This window comes from Protopterus annectens, chromosome 3.part1 (assembly GCF_019279795.1).
Source record: "Protopterus annectens isolate FY-2018-M chromosome 3.part1, PAN1.0, whole genome shotgun sequence".
Classification (NCBI taxonomy): Eukaryota; Metazoa; Chordata; order Ceratodontiformes; family Protopteridae; genus Protopterus; species Protopterus annectens.
The window spans coordinates 871,623,489-871,643,940 of NC_056732.1; positions in this window are offsets into that span (position 1 = coordinate 871,623,489).

Below are 20,452 nucleotides of genomic sequence, written 5' to 3' on the forward strand. Positions count from 1 at the left end.
ACATATCATCAGGTGCACCATAGGGCCACTGACATGATTTCATTGGCCCAGAGGAGAGCAGCTGCAGTGGCTTATGAAAGGATGGCTACCAATGGGGCTGCTACAGAATCACCACTGACACCAAAGAGTTCCTTTCCACTGTCATGGTTCCAGACAGCTCACTGGAAAGTGCACAACAGCACGTGACTGATGAAGGTGCTGTTGTTTCAGGGAGAACAAGTATGCCCCAGTAAGAGTTTCCAGGTGGGCTTACCTATCTCAATTGGTAAATAATCCCTGTATAGTAAAATATTGACAGCAATGCTTAATTTCTGTTTGTTACTTTTTTGAGGGAGTATAGTTGTAGATTGATACAGTTGACAAAGCATTCTGATTGATTACTAATGGGCTTGAAGTGGATGTGTCATCCATGTTCTTGTTAAAATTATGGTTAATGCACATATAAAGGGCAAAAAGTTTTAATCTCTATGTTACTGTTCATTGTTATGATGGTGTCCTTACCTTTTGCTTCAATTCTTCCAGGACCATCCACCATAGGGAGTCTACAACTATTTTCACATAGTAAGCCAAACATTTGTATGTCAGTACTGATGAGCAGTTCAAAGAAATATTTACTTTGCGATGTGGATGTCAGGAATGTTGTATGCATTGCTGTGCTTTCTGTAATAGTGGCACCACTGTTAGTTTTTTAGGATATATTGGACTACAGTTGTGTAGGTATTAATTTCTTTCCTGTGCTGTTGCTTCTCATCACAGGTGATCCTGACAGTGAAAGAGTGGGACTCCTACCACCTGATGTCAGTGTATCAGCAGACTCTTATGATGATGTTGACCAAGCAGAGGCACAGTTGGGGGGTGCAGAGGTTGAATCCGACATTGTGGTTGGCATTCACCTACCCCCTGTAATTCCATCAGACACAGCCAGTAGGCCTACATCAACCCATTCCAGTAAGCTTTTACTGGAAAGGCTCACCCAGATTCTGCTACAGTTTGCTGTGAGGGAAAGGTTAGTTTGCTTTTTATTCATTGTGTTTTGTATTACTTTATTGCCTTCTTCTATTTTGTATTCTGTGATTTGTTTTCTTTATACTGTGTTTTACTTGTATTCTGCTTTTAACTCAATACTAAAACTTGAAAAGAGACCACAGTTCTGTCTCTTGTGAGTCAGACAGAAATTAGAAGAGGTCAATTAAGGAGTCCCACATAAGTTACACAGGTCAGCTAAGGTTAATCATCTCTGAACTGAGGGGGTGGAGCTAGGAATTAAACCTTCTATTTAAGGGGTAAAATAAAACATTTCAGAGCTTTACTGGAAAGGCTCACCCAGATTCTGCTACAGTTTGCTGTAAGGGAAAGGTTAGTTTGCTTTTTATTTGTTGTGTTTTGTATTACATTATTGCCTTTTTCTATTTTAGATACTGTGATTTGTTTTCTTTACACTATGCTTTACTTGTATTATGCTTTTAACTGCATACTAAAACTTAAAAAGAGACCACAGCTCTGTCTCTTGTGAGTCAGACAGAAATTAGAAGAGGTTAATTAAGGAGTCCTAAATAAGTTACACAGGTCAGCTAAGGTTAATCATCTGTGAACTGAGGGGGTGGAGCTAGGAACTAAACCTTTTATTTAAGAGGTAAAATAAAACATTTCAGAGCTTTATTAGAAAGGGTCACCTGGATTATGCTACAGTTTGCTGTGAGGGAAAGGTTAGTCTGCTTTTTATTTGTTGTGTTTTGTATTACTTTATTGCCTTTTTCAGTTTTGTATACTCTGATTTGTTTTCTTTACACTGTGTTTTACTTTTATTCTCCATTTAATTGCATACTAAAACTTGAAAATAGACCACAGCTCTGTCTCTTGTGAGTCAGACAGAAATTTTTCCCACCCTCCCACCAGGTCACTGTTGCATTCTTAAACATCACTGTCTTTCTAGTTGCCTGCCCCTTATGTTAATTTGACCATATATCTCATTTCCTCTCTGCTTTTACTGGCTGATGTGAGTAAGCACAAAATTATCATTTTGTGAAATCACTCCCCTTCAACTATTTAAATTTATTGGTCATCCTACGGTATTCCATAGTACCAGAATACAAAAGTGACCACCTTCTTTCAATCTATCTAGTTGTTTTAAAAACAGTGACTCTCCACTAAAACTTAACTTTTAGACAGGTAAAACTTAACTTACTTACTTTCACATCTAACTCCTCCAGTGCACACTGCAGTGTTTAGGATAAACCATTTTTTTCATCTTATCTTTAAGCATCTATTGCAAGACCACCAGTTATTGTAGACCCCACATTCTGTCTCTCGGTAGTCATCTTGGGATTAGTGCTTCTGTTTTTTTCTGGTAAGAGAAGGAGTGCAGTTACATTATTTTGTGGAGACTGCTGATCACCAAAAGCTTAATAACTGCTTTATAGGTGACAGCTTAGAATCTGTGCTTATATTCTGATCCTGGTGAGAGTAGGAGCAGAGTGCATTGATTACTGACTCTTTCTGGTTGGAGAGTCAGTGTCTGTGCTTAACATACCTGATTGGTCTGGCTGCTATTTGAGGCATCTACCAGAAAATGGCTACACGCCTGCAGACCCTTGCATCATCTGGGACAAAACTGTGGATCAACAAACAGGCCATGGCCTGCTTTTCTTCTTGGGATTGGTGCTAAGACTAGCTAGTTTTAGCTAGAACTAGGCAGTTTTTTTAGCTTCAGCACTCAAAACTGTTTCCTTGTGCTCAGCACTTGCTCAGAACACATTTAAGCACTAAATAAACTATAAATTACTACAGCACTCAACTTTCCTCACTTGTCAAGAAGCAAAGAGTTCTTAGTACTTAAATTAATAAGCACCTATCCAGGCATGTCAATGGGTCAGCTCCCAGTATTTTCTCCTGTCCAAGTGATGAATCCAGGCATCTTGGGGTAATGTAGCAATTGCCTCATGTACACTGACAACCCTCTCCTCCTACCCCCCAACACTACAACCTGTGAGAGATGCACTTATATAGCCAAACTGGAAGTCAAGCCCTTTCCAGCCAAGACTGGACTAGACAATCAAGAGGAGAAGGTTAACACATGCACCACACCACCCTCAACACATAGTCCTTCAAAACCCACACTACCAAAACCCACACATAGAAACATAAAGCACACACCCACATTCATGGAGGCTCTCAATAAAAGTCTGCCCAAGCAACAGAGACCTCCCAAGTTGAATCGCAGACAACCACCTACCCCAACACTACCCAAATGACACATAGCCCATAGCCCAAAAAATCAGTGTGCCACTCAACCTCAGCACATAATGCAAAACAATGTACCCAACACACTAGTCATAGGTGACTTTATAGTCAGGTACACTGATGTCCCACTCACCAGGCTAAACAAGGAGAAAGTTACTGTCAGCTGCCTGTCAGGTGCCAGGATCACCACATAACACATGCGCTCAGGTTACTCCACAACAAGTACAAATATGACTCTGTCATTGTCCATGTTGGTGTGAATGACCTGAGATGTACCTCCCTGGACTACATGAAAAGAGACATGGAGGAGCTCTTGGATTTTGTAGTCAAGGCAGGTATGAGCCTAGTCCTGAGTAGCATCCTGCCATTGCCCAGAATGATACGACAGTACAAGGACAAAATGATTGACTACAATTGGCAAAGCTTCTGGTGTCATTCTAAGGGGATGCAGTATCTGTCTGTCTGGGACAACATGGTCGACAGACCACAGTACTTTGCCAGAGATGGCCTGCACCTGTCTCCCCTGGGATTCTGGATACTGGCTTAGGCTCTTGTCACCCCTATAGTGCCTTTTTTAGGCAAAGTTCAAATGCTAAATTCTCCACCGTAACAGGTATGAGCAAGCAAACTCTGAGGGTAATGCTACTCAATGCTAGAAGTCGAAACCTCAAAATGCACTCACTCGAGGCACTCCTTAAAATGGAGAACATCGACAACTGTGCAGTGACAGAGACCTGGTTCAAGGCTCCAGAGAGCACCACTTCATTACCAGGCTATAATTCATACCACACCTTTCGGACACCTAACCTGGACCAAAACACTAAAGGCAGAGGTATGTCCATATTCATTAAGGATATCCAAACCTCCAGGCTAGTTGCTCAACACAATGCATCCAAAATTATCCAAGTGCAACTAACACTGGGCAAGACTGCAATCCAGGTTGTAGCTTGTTACAGATCCCCACTATGCCCCAGGATTCCTACTCTTCATTTCATAAGATAATAGAAAATATTAAGGTACAACCCAATGCCTTAACTATGTGAGATTTCAACTACCCCACCATCAACTGGGAAAACTACTCATGTACCAACTCATTCGCTTAACATTTTCTGGAATTCATAAATTCCAATACCTTGGATCAGCTTGTGCACACCCCCACCAGGGGCAGCAATATCCTGGACCTGATGATTACCAATATGGCTAACCTGTGTTCCACATCAGAGGTCATCTCCTTGCTGGTCAGGTCAGACCACAAGCTAATCACCCTAAACATCCATAACCCACCCCCACCCCCATTAAGGAAACCACCATCAAAAACTACTCCAAAGTCAGCATCATGCTTCTTTAGATGGAAGTGGCAAACTTCATGACACACATGCAGATGGAAAATAGAGGTATGACTGCTGAATCTTACACAAATGCACTGTATAAGCACATACATGAGTGCATGCATCGTGCCATCCCCATAAGAATGAATATGCTATCCTCCAAAAAAAGGAAGCCAATCTGGTGGTCCCCTGCCATAAACAAATTCTACAACAGAAGGAAGAAGCTGTTGCAAAATAGAGTAAAATCCCAAGATCGGAGAAACTCTCTGGTCAGCCTCAGCAAGAAGCTGAGATCCCTCAGAAAATCCTCCAAAGCCAGTTATGAAAATAAAATCGCCACTGATTCCAAAGACAACCACAAAGCATTTTACAGCTATGTCAAGAATCTCAATGGCAACACTCAGATCTGCTCTGAGCTGCAGCACAATGGCAGTAAATATACAGAACCAACCGATATTGCCAACATCCTGGCCGATAGGTTTAGTGCAAACTTTACCCACCTCTCACCCTCCAAAGGGCCCATCTTAATACTGGAAGAATGCAAAGCCCCTGTAATCACAGATGTACAAGTACAGACTGCACTCTCCAAAGCCAAAAACACAGGATCCATGGGACCAGACAACATCCCAGGCTGCGTACTGCATGAACTACAGAACAAACTGGCACCTCACCTAAGTATCATGTTCAGTCATAGCCTCACCTCAGTCTATGTGCCTACTGAATGGTACACAGTGATGGTTATCCCACTCCACAAAGGGGGTGCCACCATGGACCCTGGAAACTACTGCCCCATTATCCTGACGAGCCTGGTCTGCAAGGCCATTGAACGTATCATCTTGAAGCTTATAAACAAAGACATAGGGAACATCCAATCCCTGGACCCTACTCAGTTTGGGTTTGTAAAAGGTAGAGTATGTCTACTAAACCTGAATGACTTCTCTGAAGCTGTCACTAGAGCTGTAGATGAGGGCAAGGTAGTACACACAGCCTATCTTGACCTCGCCAAAGCTTTTGATACCATCCCCCACTCTGGAATTATAGATAAACTCACTAAACTGGGCATAAATCCCTATGTCACAAGATGAATGGCCAACTGGCTTACTGACAGAACCTATACAGTAAAAGTAGCCAATTCCACGTCCGACTTCAGACAAGTGATGAGTGGAGTACCACAGGGTTCGGTCCTGGGTCCTCTCCTGTTCGGCATCTACTTCTCTGAAGTGCAGGCCAACACAGAAGATCTTTGGCTAACAAAGTTCACAGATGACCGCAAACTGGGAGCCATAATAGACTTGCCTAATGATGTAGACATTCTACAAAAGGGCCTCACAGAGACAGATGTTTTGTTTCAAAGTCATGGCCTCAAGCTTAATGCCAAGAAGTGCATTGTCACCCCCTTTGGGAAAAAACTCAGTACCCATGGACTACCACATAAGAGGTAGCTCACTAAACACTGAAAGTATGATAAGAGACCTAAGGACACAGGTGGACAGTAGTCTCTCCTTTGATAACCACATCTCCACAGTAGTCAGGAAATCCTTCTACGTGGCACACCTCATCACAAAAGGGTTCTCCTCTAGAAAAAAGTAGGTTATTGTTTCTCTCTACTAATCCCTTATCAGAAACATTATTGAGTACAATGCCCCGTTTGGCATGTATCTCACAAGACACCTACAACAATTGGAAAGGCCACAGAAATACCTCACTAAGAGGATTACTGGCCTCAAACAGATGCCATATGCAGACCATCTCAAAAAACTCCAGCTCTACTCTGACGCATGTCGCCTACTCAGAGGCGATCTCTGCCTAACATACAAAGCTATGTCAAACCCAGAGCTTTTGGAAATGCTACACTAAAAGAAATCCCAATCTCTCTGAACCACATGCTCCAGGGAACTAAACCCAGTCACCACAATAAACAGAACATGCTGGAGGGATAGATTCCTGTCCCAGAGACTTCCCATACTCTGGAAGAAACTACCCATTCATGTCATGCAAAGCTCCTCATTGGCCCTCTTTAAGAAAAACCTTGATGACTGGAAGGGAAATAGAAAATTCACCCCAAGGATCACTTCTGTGGCACTGCTTGACAGGGGACAGGAAAATAATTTTCTTGGATGGCGAAAGCCAGGGAACATTTTTGGCTAGGCTTATATAGGCCCCAAGGCTGATAGCCTAGTACCTACCTATGAACCTAGGCCCTCAGATATTGGATGGAAGGGTGAGACACATGATCAGGTTAGTGTGTGTCACTTATCTGGTCAGGATAAAATAGAGGAATACTCGTGGATTTGCTTCAGGCAATTTTATTACACACAAGCACATTGGGACTGAGGCTTATTAACTTAAACTTAAATAAACTTATAAACAGACTGACTACCACTCTTATACATGTTAACACTCTGGCTTTTCTCGCAAAATGGCAGTGATGCCTGCACGTACTCACTATTTATATGCACATGCCTACACTAGGAAATGCTTCTTAAAGTTACATTCACAGGGTCTATATGAGAAGAATGAATGTTTAGGTGATCGAATGCCTAAACATCGATCTTCTAATATCAAAAGCAAAAAATGGCAAATGGATGATTTAATGCAGGAAAAGATTTCCCTTGGCCATTCGGTGGAGTTTGCTATTTCCCTACTGTTGAGTGATCTCGGAGTTGGTATATTTAGTTAGGGGGGGTGTGAGGGGCAAAGCCCCCCACTTAATTTAGATGTAAAGTTATGTTTTTTGTTTTGTGGCCAAGGGACGTGTTTCCCTCGGATGTTTGACATTGTGCGGTTCGATATTAGAAGATCGATGTTTAGGTGTTCGATCACCTAAACAGCCAGTCTTCTAATACAGACTTACATACACACACACACACACACACACACACACACACACACACACACACACACACACACTGTTTTCCTTCCTCCCTCTTTGATAAATAGATCATATACAAATGGACAGTATTCATTGACATGCAATTATACAGAAATTATCATTTGACATGCAGTTATACAGAACTAATTCTTTGACATGCAGTCATACAAAATTAGGCACATATAAAACAATCATGTCCAGGTTGCTGTGCATTTTACACTAGGTCTAGAAATACAACCTGATCATGTAACATAAAAATTAGAATTGGGGCTGTCTTCAAGGAATGTTCAACTTTGGGGACATCTGGCACATCATCAGGTATGGGAAAAGATGCTGAGACATGTTCTTCAGTAAGAACATTGTCAGGCTTGCACTGAGATCTAGAGGCTGTCACTGGTATGATGCTGCAATATCATTTCAGACACTGGAAGAAGATGCCTGTGGATTCTTCCATATCCTGTATAGTCAGATTCCACTAATTAGGATCTCAGCTTGGCACATATGCCTCACAGTTGACCAATTTGATCAAAGCCTTTTGCTATTTGTGTCCTCACCATCTCTCCTTCTTTTAATGGATGAAGAAATCTGCTCATTTTATCATAGCTGGAATTCTGAAAGGAACACGTCTTAAAGAATTGGGCTTTGATTGCTCTGGTGTTTTTAGCATTATGCACCAACAAACTAGAACAGATAGGCAATGTTGTTTTGGTTTGCCTAGATAGAAGTCTCTAAACAGGTGAGCCTGGTAGGTTGTCACAGGTTATATTTCTAAGATTAAGTAAATTCAAGAAGATATCAGTATTGTAATGCTTTGACCTTTCTAGTAATTGCTTTGCACTCTGTACTGCATGTTCAGTAAGGCTGTTTGCCTGGGGTATTCCAGACTACTAGTAATGTGGATAAAGACCCACCCTTTTGCAAATTTGTGAAACAATTGACTGGTAAATTGGGTAACATTATCAGAAATAACTTTATGTGCACTACCATGGACTGAGAAATGATGTTTCAATGTAGTAATAACAGCACTGGATGTTAGGTTAGGTAGCAAATCAATTTCAAACCAGTTTGAATAAGAGTCTACCAACACTAAGTAATGCTGATTGTTCTACTCAAAAATGTCAGTAGTTACTGTTGACCAAGGTAGTTCAGGAATCTGGCTTATGTGAAGTGGCTCTTTTTGCAAATACAGTTTAGTACTATTGCATATTGAACAAGATGAAAGCACTTTAACAATGTCATGTTATACAGAAGGCCAAAATAGTAGTCCTCTTGCCCTTCTTTTAGTAGCTTCAGAACCTGGGTGGCCACGATGCAAAATCTGAATGTATCCGTGTTATAAGGACATAGGAACAATAACTTTGTGGCCTTTGAAAATGATACCATCTTCCATCAGCATGTCTTCTCTGTATGGAAAATAAGGTTGTACTTCTGACAATACACAAGATTGCTTTGACAGCCATCCAAAATTGATGAAGTGGTTGAGCTTCTGCAAGATTGGGTCAGTCTTTGTATGATCTCTTAGCTCATCAAGTCCCTTGGTAGAATAATGACATGCTTCCATGACATCAAAGTCAAAATTCTCTGCATCAAGCTGTTCTATGGTACTACTTGACTATCTGGCTAAGGTATCAGCCAGATAAAGAAATTTGCCTTTCGTGTAGACCATTTTGAAATTTTACTTTTGTAATCTCAGCATTATTCTTTGTAGTCTTTCTGGATCAGTATGCATAGGCTTCTTTATAATAGTGACTAGAGGTTGACAATCAGTTTCAACTTGGATAGCTTGGCTATAAATATAATCAAGGAACTTCGAACATGCAAACACAATTGCAAAAAGTTCCTTCTCAATTTAAGCATACTGCATCTCATTTTGGGTAAGAGTTCTAGATGCTTGGGCAACAGGTCTGCCCCTTGAAGAATAACTGCACCAAGACAGAACATTGAAGCATCACAGGAAAGAGCTACTGGTTTGTGGACATCATAGTATCTCAATGTAGGTGGGTTGGCAATTCACTGTTTGAAGTTATCAAATGCTCTCTGATGTTGTTCTAACCATAAGCAGGTAACATTTTTGCATGGCTTCTCTCTTAAAGGCACGATAATTCACTAAAGTCAGGGATAAATTTGACCAAATAGTTAACCATACCAAAGAAACGCTGTAAGGATTGGACATTGTCTGGAGCCGGCATCTCAAGAATGGCTGCTTGTTTGGAAGCATCTGGTCATAAGCCTGTATTGGTAAATAAATGACCTACATAAGTAACTTCTGGTAGTCTGAATTTAAATTTCAGAGGATTACATTTGAAGTTCACTCTCTGTCCAGAACATTTCTGAGGTTTTGGTCATGCTCTGCTTCTCCATTAACTCCAGCCAGTTAGTCATCAAGTATTATAGCACACAGACAGCCCAAAAAATGTGCTCCATTGCATGCTGAAAGACTTCACTGACAGAATTTATTCCAAAAGGCATCCTGAGGAATCTGTGTCTACCAAATGGCATGCTGAATGTAGTCAGTAGTGAAGATTTGCAATCAAGCATTACTTGCCAACATGAACTCTTTGCATGCATCTAAGACAGAAAAGACAGTGGCATTTGGTGTGAGGGTGATAACCTCCTCGACTGCACGCATAGGATGATGAGGTCCCTTTAATGCCTTGTTCAAGTCTCTTGGGTCAATGCATATTCTGATTTCATCTGAGATTTTCTTATGACCAGCTACCATGGAAGACACCCAGTCAGTTGGTTCTGTGACTGGACAAATCACACCTTGATGCACCATCTTGTCTAACTGGACATTGACTTTGTCCTGCACAGCTATCAGAATTCTTCTCACTGATCTGACCCCTGGACTGACCTCTGGGCCTACTTTCATGAAGTACATAACTGGAAGTTTGCCTAGCTAGCCATCAAAAACATCAGCATACTCTGAGAAAATAGCATCACTGAAATGTGAACTGGAAAATGTGCTTACATGATGGACTTATTTGGTAAAAGAAAGTAGGTTCATTCTTGAACTGTCTCTGAGACCCAGTAATGACTGCACAGGTCTTCTAACTACATAAAATTGCAAGCTGTAACTGTTCCCAGCTGAATAGCATGAAAGCACTACTAGGCCTTCAGTTTGAATCTCTTCACTTCTATAAGCAACAAGCTTCACACAACTAGCCAAATTAAGTTGCTCACTAGCTCTCTGTCTCTAGCAAATGTTTCTGCTGACATAACATTACACTTTGAACCAGTATCTACTTTGAGCTCCATGGGTTTACCATTGAACAGGACAGTACAAAATACTCTGTTCTTTGCCAACAAATTTACTGCATTAACCTTTTCACTGACCACTGATATACCATCTACATAAAAAGTAGGATTTCAGCTTTCTACATGATCAAATTGCTTTTTTGAGTGACCTTACTTAATAACTGAATGAAGGTTGCTTGATTTACACAAATTTTGAAAGTTTTTCCATTTTTTTACACTTGTGGCATTGCTGATCAAATGCTAAACACTTCTCTCATTTAGACTCATGATTGGCAACACAATTATGACAGCTAACAATAATAATTGACTTGTGTTTTGCTGAGTCATCCTTATACTGTTCTGAGCATGTCCGTTTTGCTGAGCTAGGCTTGGAACTTGCTAAAAAGTTATGGGTCCTCCCTGGAAAACCTGCAGCGGCTGCATCTGCCATGTGCTTAGGCCTGCTTCTGTTTGCCCCATACTGCATGCTGTCTATGCTTGCTCTAGAGGCTGCTGAAACCATGCTGTTATCACTTGCAACCATACTTGTTTGCTTTTCTATGAGCTCATGGATTTGACAAATCTGTATAGCTTGCTCAACATTAAATCACTGTCATGAAGCAAAATCTTTCTCACTGCAGCACTATTAACACCACACACAAGACTATCCTTTATTAACTCATGTTTCAGATCACAAAATCTGCATGTTTTAGCCTTATTTATCAAGTCAGTGATATAGGTTGCAAAAGTTTCACATGGCTTTTGGTCTTTTGTATAAAATTGGTGCCTCTCTAATGTAACATTTGTCTGGGGATTGCAAATTTCTCTAAACTTACATTTCAAGCACTCAGGGTCCTGTTTTTATTCAGCTGGTACAACAATACGACAGTTTTCCCCTTCTCCTGCATATACTGCTGGTGCATACACAAATGAACGCTCTCTTTCAGTGGCCTATAAGGGGCTATAATTGACTCTTCAGCTGACACAGATATCCTCCAAAAGGGTCTCACTGAGATGGATACCTGGTGTCAAAATCATGGCCTCAAGCTAAATGCCAAAAAGTGCATAGTCATCCCCTTTGGAAAAAAACAAAGTACCCACAAACTACCACATATGTGGTATTCCCCTAAATACGGAAGACGTAATAAGGGATCTGGGGAGCCAAGTAGATAGTAATCTCAACTTTGATAATCACATTGCCAAAGTGGTTAGAAAATCCTTCTACGTGGCCCACCTAATCACAAAAGGGATTGCATCCAGATCAAAAGAGTTCATTGTGCCCCTCTACCCATCCCTCATCAGACCCATCTTAGAGTACAATGCCCCATTTGGGATGTACCTTACAAGACACCAGCAACAGCTGGAAACATCACAGATGTACCTCACTAAGAGGATCAATGGCCTCAAACAGATGCCCTATGTAGCTCGACTGAAGAAACTCCAGTTGTACCGGTTGCATACTGCCTACTCAGAGGTGATCTCTGCCTGACGTACAAGGCCATGTCCAACACAGAATTGATGGACATGCTCCACCTAAAGAAAACCTTATCTCCTCGAGCCACACACTCTAAGGATCTAAACCTTACCACAACAATAAATAAGATGTGCTGGAGGGATAGATTCCTGTCCCAGAGACTTTCCATGCTTTGGAACAAGATCCCAATCTACATTAGGCAGAGCTCCTTGCTAACACTCTTCAAAAGAAACCTTGACGAGTGGATGGGAAACAGAAATTTTACCTCGGGGATCGCTTCAGTGGCTCTGCTAGACAGAGGCACAAGGAATTAATCTAAGGGGATGGCGAAACACAACACATTCTGGCTAGGCTTATAATTGCCTTTGGGCAGATAGCCTAGTACCCACCTATAAACCTATGAACCTAAGAGGATGAAGAATGGAAAGGCTGTTGATCCAGATGGCATACCTGTGGAAGCATGGAGATGTTTAGGAGACATGGCAGTGGAGCTTTTATCCAGATTGTTTAATGAAATCTTGGAAAGTGAAAGGATGCCTGAGGAGTGGAGAAGAAGGATTTTGGTGCCAATTTTTAAGAATAAGGATGATATGCAGAGCTGTAGTACCTACAGATGGATAAAACTGATCAATCACAGCATGAAGTTATGAGAAAGATTAGCAGAAGATGGATTAAGAAGGGAGGTGATGAATAGTGAGCAGCGGTATGGTTTCATGCCAGGAAAGAGCACTACAGATGTGATGTCTGCTCTGAGGGTGTTGATGGAGAAGTATAGAAAAGGTCAGAAGGAGTTGCATTGTATCTTTGTGGAGTTAGAGAAAGCATATGACAGGGTGCATAGAGAAGAGTTGTGGTATTGTATGAGGAAGGTTTGAGTGGCAGAGAGATATGTAAGAGTGGTACAGGATATGTATGAGGGTAGTGTGACTGTGGTGAGGTCTGCAGTAGGAGTGATAGATGCATTTAAGGTGGAGTTGGGATTACATCACTGATCAGCTCTAAGCCCTTTATTATTTGCAATGGTGATGGACAGCTTGACAGATAAGATCAGACAAGAGTCCCTGTGGACTATGATGTTTGCCAATGACATTGTGATCTGTAGTAAGGGATACACTAGACAATCTCGACGTACTGAAATGTCAAAATTCAGTATGCCAAGACTGAATAGTGGAAAGTGCAGTTAACCGAAACTACACTATCCCGAATCTGCAAATGTTGAATCTGCCGCTATCTTGGTATCGAGTTTGTGACGTGTGGTGCGGTTTGTGGATTTATCTGGGGTTTCAGGTAAGTGTTGTGTGTTTGAGGATAATGGGTAGGGATTTTAGTGTGTGTGAGTGTGTGCAGTGGTGTTTTTTGTGTGTTTGTGTGTTTAGTGCGACCTCGGAGTTAGAATATATAAGTAGGGGGGGTGTGGGGGTGCAGGGTGGCTTGGCCCCCTGCTTATAGGTAGGTTAAGTGTGTCTGTGTGTGTTGTTATGTTTGTTTAGTTAGGTAGGTGTATTTCTGTGTGTGATTATGTTCTGGTTTGTGTGTGTGTGTGTGTGTGTGTGTGTGTGTGTGTGTGTGTGTGTGTGTGTGTGTGTGTGTGTGTGAATAGTCACAATTGTAGTATTCGTGATTGTGGGTTTTTGTGTATGTGGTTTTTCAACTATTCAGTCTCGAAATACTGAAATTCGACATTTCAGTATTTTGAGATTGTATACTGAATCCATAGTGAGAGTAGGGAGCATGTTGAGGAGATCCTGGAGATGTGGAGATATGCTCCATAGAAGAGAGGAATGAAGGTAAGCAGGACTAAGACAGAATATATGTTTGTGAATGAGAGGGAGTAGAGTAAAATATGGTCGATGAATTTAAATACTTGGGATCAACAGTTCAAAGTAATGGTGAGTGTAGAAGGGAGATGAAGAGGAGAGTACAGGCAGGGTGGGGTAGGTGGAGAATAGTGTCAGGAGTGATTTGTGACAGATGGTACAAGTAAGAATGAAAGGTAAGGCCTACAAGAGGGTAATGAGACCAGCTATGTTATATGGGTTGGAGACAGTGCCATTGACAAAAAGGCAGGAGTCAGAGCTGGAGGTTGCAGAGTTAAAGATGTTAAGATTTGCATTTGGTGCGACAAGGATGGACAGGATTAGGAAGCAGTATATTAGAGGGTCAGCTCAGGTTGGATGGTTTGGAGACAAAGCCGGAGAGGCAAGATTGCATTGGTTTGGACATGTACTAAGGAGGGATGCTGGGTATATTGCGAAAAGGATGCTAAGGATGGTGCTGTCAAGTAAGAGGAAAAGAGGAAGGCCTAATATAAGGTTTATGAATGTGGTGAAAGAGGACATGCAGGTGGTTGGTGTGACAGAGCAAGATGCAGGCAACAGGAAGAAATGGAAACAGTTGATCCGCGGTGGCAACCCCTAATGGCAACAGCTGAAAGAAGAAGATATACATATTTCCTGATAGTTTTATCAAAAGTCATAGTTTAAAACACTTTAATTAATAATGTGTTTTGTGCTACTTGTTTGATTAATAATGCATTTTGTGCCTTACGAATGTTCAGTTTCATTTTCTTTACAAAATAAATCATTTGTACAAGATTTTGTTACCTGAAGTTTGTTTCTGGCCCTATTTGAATGTTTGAGCACTGTGTCACCCAACCTGCTCAATATACCTTCATGATCAACTCTGCACCTCATTGCTTAAAAAAGTTGCACTCTCAATCCTGGTTCTGACACCATGTCACATGTCCAGTCAGGATAAAACAGACAGACAGTTGTGGGTTCAGTTCAAGCAGCTTTATTACACTTAAATTTAAATAAACTTATAAACAGAATGACTACCGCACTCATACATGTTAACACTCTGGCTGTCCTCTCAAAATGGCACCGCTGCCTGCACTTGCTCACTATTTATATGCACGTGCCTACAGTTGGAAATGCTTCTTAGAGTTACACACACACTCTCTGTTCTACAGTGTGGTTACTGCAGCTTCAGTGCCTGTTGAATCTGGCCATAGTGAAAGTGTGGACGAGGCACCACACAGGAAGGTTGGTAGGGGTGCTTGGAGGAGGCCTACTGCCCATCCTCCACCTGATCTAGGTGTGTCTTCCTGTGCCACTTGACATATGTTTAGGGCCATCATGGAGGTGCAGACATGTTCAAATAGGTTCTCCAGAGAAATACTTAGGGTTGTGGATGTGGCATAGGCTGACCTACATAACTGCCTCCACCATGTTGCCGATTCAATGGGTTGAATGAATAACACAGGAATGTGCAGTGTCTGCAATGGAACATCTGGTGGGGGGGGAGCATCCATGTGGGCATACATCAGCCACATCATCTGATGTTACTCAGTGTGGCTGTGCCCAGTCATGGTCCCATAGTGGGTCTACTTCCACTGCGCTGTCAGTGGTTGAGGTGTTCCCACCCAGACATGGCAGGCCATGGGGTCATGGTCCCGGGCATCCTCATGAGGTGATCTCATCTAGCAGACATCAGTCACATTCACATAGCAGCAGTACATTTGACTGTAGGTGTGGATATGCCAGTGCAACTCCGGGCAGAGCCAGTTCTCATGGTCAGGTATGACAATGATGAACTTCCATCTCTACCATGCACAGCTCACACCTGTCTGACATACCAAGATGTAGAGCTAGCACACATATTGCTGTATTCTTGCAAACACTCACACACCAATTTTAGCTGGAGAGCCCATACAGATGCACACACAATAGTTATATGGTTCAGCCTTGAGACTTAAAGCTCATTCTCTCTCAGTGGCCATTTAGTATTCTATCCAAATGTCTGCTGCTTCTCTTTCTCACTCACACACACTTACTCACCTTTTGAATTAGCCTAAGCTTACTGCCCCCTACCCCCACCCCTGCAACACTGTGTACAAGTGATGATAACTGTGCCATTTCCTTGTTTTCTCTCTTTTGGATTCAGGGATAAATAAGCTTTGTATCTGATGCGCAGGGTGCATCGCTGACTCAGTGTTTTGTATATCTGTGTTTGTGATCTTATTTTGTTAACTGTACTTTTGACATATTTTGGTCTTAGAAAGTTAGACAGTTGATAGAATCAAAACAGTTTTTTGCATCAGTATTTTTAAGAATCTTCTCAGGGATATGAAGTCTGAAACAGAATATGTCTCACTGCTTTCTAACTTCTCTCTTTAACAATTTTCCAGTACAAAAATAAGAGGCCAAACTGAGGACAATCGGTGACCATAGGTATTTGAGACAGATATGAATGTGGGAAACTTTGATGCCTGAGGCCTATTACTTGATAGAGGACACATATTCACATAAGTCTCAGCTGTCGCATCTTAAAGTCATTGCTGTACAATTAAAACACCTTTTACTTACTTACATTACCAAGTAATAACATGTAAGGATATGCTATCTATTTCTGTTATTACACAATTCTGTTTTAACACTCCAGGTTCATCAGTTACCTTGTAAATCCAGCAGTTGCTGCATTTTTAGTTCAGGGCTGAGTCTGTCTGAAGCTAGGAGCACACAACCATTACATGGGTAAGTAAAGGTTGTGAACATTGCCTGGCATCAATGTTACCATATATATGTGTGTAAGATGAAGGTTTTAGCCCCTTAGGTGGTGAGTGAGTATGGTATGAGGTATCTCTCAGTCAATGTGTGGGCATATTCAACATGCCTATATCTGCTTACACCCAGAGCAACTGCTGGTTTCCCTCTGACTCCTCAACTGCATGTGGCTATGGTGACCTTGCCATTGGTGGTGGGATGTGTGCCCCTTCCCCTTGTTGATCTTGCTGAAGCTGTGTTCTCATCATGATGTTGTGAAGCATGACACAGATGGTAAAGATTTCAGTACATGTATGTGGATTGTACTGAAGAGCTCCCCCAGATGTATCTAGACAGCAGAACCACAACTTCAGCCACCCAAACACGTGCTCTATGATATTTTTGGTTTGAGCATGTGTCTCATTAAGGCATTCTTCAGTGTGCATTTCTGATGGGCATCATTAGCCACTATTCCAGTGTATAACCTGCATCCCCAATAAATGACCCTGTAGGACATCACCCCTAGTAAATATTTGATACAGTTGGGAGGTGTGCTAGATATGTGAGTCTTGGCAACAGCCTGGGTTGCCAGAATGCACATTCAAGATGATTCCTTGAGCATTGCACACAACTTGTCAGTTAATGGAGTTGAATCCCTTTATATTTATGTAGACCCTTCCCTGTTCCCTGGGTGGTGGCTTGATTTCTATATGTGTACAATCTATAGTATCCAGTACTTCAGGGTAGTATGGTACAGCACAGAACTCTTATATATTTGTGGCTCTGTCCTTACGATTATGGAGAAAATATTTTATTTATTTTATTTTTTATTTTATTTTACATTTGTTGACCGGGCTAGTCTGGCTGGATACATGTCCATTTTCAGCAGAGGCCCGAGGAGAAAAGCTCCACTATATACTAGAAGGTAACATAAAAAATAGTACACCGGGATACAAAATTATAAACATGATAAGAAAATTAGTCTAATGAAGTATAGTAATGATACTAAAGCAAATGACAACAGCTATAATTAGCAAACTTAAATGAAACTATAATTAGCAAACTTAATAAAGCTATAGTTATAACATAGAGAGATGATTTATAATTGCAAATTCTTCGCTGTAGTAGGAATAATACAGCCATAAAAGAAAGAAAGTGGTAAATTACATAAGAGTCTTTAGGTATTTGCAGTAATAACAATTGTTATAATGGTTTTGTGCCAGGGCAATATATTAAGAGGCAGATTAGCATAGCTGGGAGCAACCTGTAAATATGAGGGGATAACAGGTTGCAGAGGTAAAGTAGTATCCAAGTGGATAGTAGATAGTTGCAGAAGAGTGGAAGCATTAGTGATAGGGACAAGCATAGAAGTAAATAGAGAGAAATGAGAAGTGGGTTGGATGTTCAGGTCAGTCAGGGTTTGAGCAGGGGCAAAGCCAGTGAGACATAAAATAGTTCCTCAGTTGTTTCCTGAAAAGTTGGGAAGAGCCTAGAGAGGTCAGTTCTATGGGAAGTTTATTCCAGTATGAGCCAATGGCGTTTGTAAACAAGGAGTCACCAGCTTTGTTGTGTGATTTGAGAGTGGCAACAAGTAGTTTGTTGGCTGAACGAAGGGAAGTAAGATTCCTGTAAGGGACAATAAGGTTATTTAGTGTGGGTGTATTAGAAGGGTAGTTGAGGATTTTATAGGTGATGACTAATTGATGTAGGAGAATAAAATTTTGGAGTTCGAGCCAATCAAGTTTTTTGAGGTTAACACAATGATGGGTGTGAAATGGGGAGCCTGTGGCAAACCTGGCAATGCTACGATAGGCTGTGGCAAGTTTCTGAAGGTTAGATTTTGAAAGGTTTATAAAGGAAGGGGAGGCATATAATAGTGTGGAGATGAGATGAGTTTGGGCTAGAGACACCCTTGTAGATGCTGTTAGAAAGGGCTTAAGTCTATAAAGAGCACCAATCTTTTTATTAACAGCTTTGATGGTAAGGTCAATGTGGTAATCAAAGTTTAGTTGATTATCTATTGTGACGCCTAGTAGTTTAGTGGAACAGTCAGGTGTAATGATGGTGCCATTGTCAGACATAATTGAAAAGGAGAGAGGGGATTTAAGGGTAGGAGAGAAAAGTAATAGTTTCGTTTTTTTAGGATTGAGGAGGAGACAGATATCTTGGAACCATTTTTCTACTGCTGTAAAGACTTGTTGGGTAGAAGAGTGAAGTTCGGCTGGGGAAGCAGCTGAACAGATAAGAGTTGAATCGTCTGCGTATTGAATACATGTGGAGGTGGGAAGAGAGGTAGACAGGTTATTAATAAATATGGAGAAGAGAAGGGGTCCTAAGATGGATCCTTGAGGGACACCGATAGTGACTGGAAGTAGAGAGGAAAGATGGCTGTCCCAGAGGACTGCTTGTTGTCTATCTTTCAAGTAGGAGTCAAACCAGTGCAATGCCAAAGGTTCGAGAGAGAGACATTTCAAAGTGTCTAGCAGGAGGTGATGGTTCACCATATCAAAGGCTTTAGAGAGGTCAAGAAATAAAGCAGAGGAGAAGAGATTGTTATTGCGATTTTTGTTGATAGTGTCTGAAAAGGAGAGAAGAGCAGTGGAGGTGCTATGGAAAGGTCTAAAACCATGTTGGGAGTCAGAAAGTAGGTTATTATGTAAAAGATGATGTAGAAATTGTTGGTGAATACAACGTTCCATAAGTTTAGATAGAGGTGATAATAAGGCTATAGGACGGAAGTTGGAAAGTTCATTAGTGTTTCCTCCTTTATGCAGAGGAATGATATGGGAGATTTTCCATAGGGAAGGAATAGTGGCTTCAGTTATTGTTCTATTAATTAAGATGGAGACTGGGTATGCTACTTCAGCTGCTGCAAGCTGCAGATATTCAGCTGGTAGTAGGTCGGCTGAAGGAGTGCAAGGTTTTAGTTTTGAGAGTAATTTGTGTATATAGGTTGTGGAGACTGTATTAAATGTTAGAGTGGGGGTGTTGTTTTGAGGAGAGGTCATTTTGAGGGAAGTGTGGGGAATCATGGACTTTGCTAGAGAGGTGACCGTTTCAGAGAAGAAGGTGTTGAATGTACAGGCTATTAAGTTGGATGGAGTTTGCACTAAGCTAGCTGGAGTAGGTGTTTTGGTATTGCCTGGATGGAGGAGTTTATTGATTCCTGACCAGAATTTTTTGGGATTATGATTTTGATTTTGTTGGTGTTGAAGATAATAATTTTTTTGTCAAGATAGGTAAGTTTTTTTGTAGTGTTTCTAAGGTATTTGAAGTTTTGGTGGTCAGTTGGGTTTTAGTAGTTCTCCATTTTGTCCATTGTTTATTTCTTAAATGCATCATTTGCTTGGTATCTTTAGAGAGCCATGGGGCAGCTTTGGATCCTGTTCTAATAATGCGAGAGGGGGCGTGATGCTCAAGAATTTGGAGGAATGTGTTGTTAAAATGGGCAACTGCTTCCTCGATTGGCAGGTTTTAAGAGTTGACCAGTTATACAGTTTGAGTTCATTGAGGAAGCTAGGAAGGTTAAAGTTTTTTTTGTTACGAATAATACGATAGTTGGGCTGATTTAAATTGTTGTTTTTTTGTTTGGTGATGTAGGTGAGAAGATGGTCACTGATATTGTCGGGAAGTATACCAGTTTTATAAGAAAGAGGATTATTATTGACTAATATCCAGTCCAAGATGGCTTGTTTATTGGTAGATTTGTGAATTCTAGTGGGGGAGTTTATAGTTTGTTGAAAGGTAAAGAGGTTGA